The following is a 1,954-nucleotide window of genomic DNA, read 5'->3' as shown; positions in this document are numbered from 1 at the left end:
TTTTATATCGGCTGAGCAAGTGTCAAAAATTGACTGGAAATAAGAGAAAATCACAATTATATTAATGATTTAAGTTGGTATAAAATAAATTTCCCATTATAAGGAGAGACGTGATAGCATAAACAAAACAAAAATTATATATATATATATATATATATATATATATATATATATATATATGTTGGAAATTAATAAAAAAAATTGAGATGAAAAAAAATTGTATTGCAGATTTAGATAACAATTCGACACGGGAGTGGAAATATTATGAGACACAGGGAAATAATAAAGCAGAATATGGAATTCAAGGAAGAGAAGGAGGAAGAGCAGAAGAAAGTGGATGAAAAGGGTACAAAGACATCCAACTGATAATATACATTTATTAAGAGGAAAAAAGTGTGTTAAATTAAGGAAATAAACTCCCACTTAAAATTTATCGAGATGGATGACCATATTCACAACATCCAAGACTTGAAATTGCACATTGTATTTGTTAATTAAAGTTATTTTATTGACCTGGACTTAAATTTTCAAATTATGAAACTAAACCATTTGAACTGAGAGATTGCAAGAATTCTAATATAAATTAAAAATAAATATACAGCTTTAGAAACAAGAAGAGATATCCCCTTGTATCCAAAACAAATGTAAGTGCAGAATAACCTTTGAATTATTTATTTACAGGGTATATATATATTACTCCAATAATGTAAATGAACTGATGAATGTAAAATGTCATATTTTATGCCATTTTACATACAAACGGAAAGAGAACTTCTTTCAAATTATGGTTGATTAAATGGTAATCAGCCAATCATCTTAGAGTTAAAAGCTAAGCTTTCCATTCACCAGAGTATTACATAATACAGATATTACATTTGTCTTTAATATACAGAACACAGAAATTCTACATTGATGACAAAATGGCGATGGTAAGTCACCTGAATACTCTCCACCGAACCTAATCAAACCCTAGCCAAGCTAGCCTGAGCTAACCTAATCTAATTTTAATGTAACCTAAGCCAACTTAACCTAACCTAACCTAACCTCTCTCAACCTCTACTGGCCTGATCTAACACTATTCTTAACTGAACTGACCTAAAATATTACTTTAGTTCCATGAAAAAAATATAACGTAAACACATTAACGAGCTTCTGTTCTTCAACTATAAGTCTCTTGCATTGATTACCTTAAATTGTAGACCGGTACGACTATTATTTGTAATACTCAAAACGCCGATAAGACCCATTAGAGTAAATTGGGCAGAACATCTGGAATGCAGCAACTCGCTCAAGAGTCAGGTAATTGGACACAAGATCGTCAGCCGTGTGCTTCCACGCCCAATAAAATAATGCAGGAAAGAAATGAATGTTCCTATTATGTGTAATTGTCTTGCCGCCGGAGGTCAGCAACAATATGAATGTGTTGGCAAGAGTGACAAAAAACGGTTTACTAATTAAAAAAATAATTGAACTTGTTTTTAACGTTTTTAATAATATTTAGAGATGCGACATAGAAAAGAAAACTGTACGATGAAATTTAATCAAAAACTAGATTGGGTAAAGAAGTTTGGAATGATTTGAACTATAAAAAACTCTCAGTTTTATATATATATATATATATATATATATATATATATATATATATATATATATATATATATATATATATATATATATTATAACGCAACTTGGTCTGGTGTTCTGGCGATAGCAAGAAAAGTGTCATAGAGAGGAGTCAGGGGTCTTCTAAATGCCCCCCTTTGAAGTAGAGTCCGCCCCTATTCGCCCCTTCATGAAATCATTGTCCTATCATGTATTACTAGTAAGGCTTTAGATATCTTTAAGAATGTAGATGTATTAGTAACACACTGTTTCACGACAGATGCTAGACATCAATTGGTGTGTGTGTATGTGAAGCTAAAGTATGGGATGTGCATCTAAAACAACTTATTGT

This window comes from Procambarus clarkii, chromosome 43 (genome assembly GCF_040958095.1).
Source record: "Procambarus clarkii isolate CNS0578487 chromosome 43, FALCON_Pclarkii_2.0, whole genome shotgun sequence".
In the NCBI taxonomy this organism is placed as follows: Eukaryota; Metazoa; Arthropoda; class Malacostraca; order Decapoda; family Cambaridae; genus Procambarus; species Procambarus clarkii.
This window is presented reverse-complemented; position numbering follows the sequence as displayed.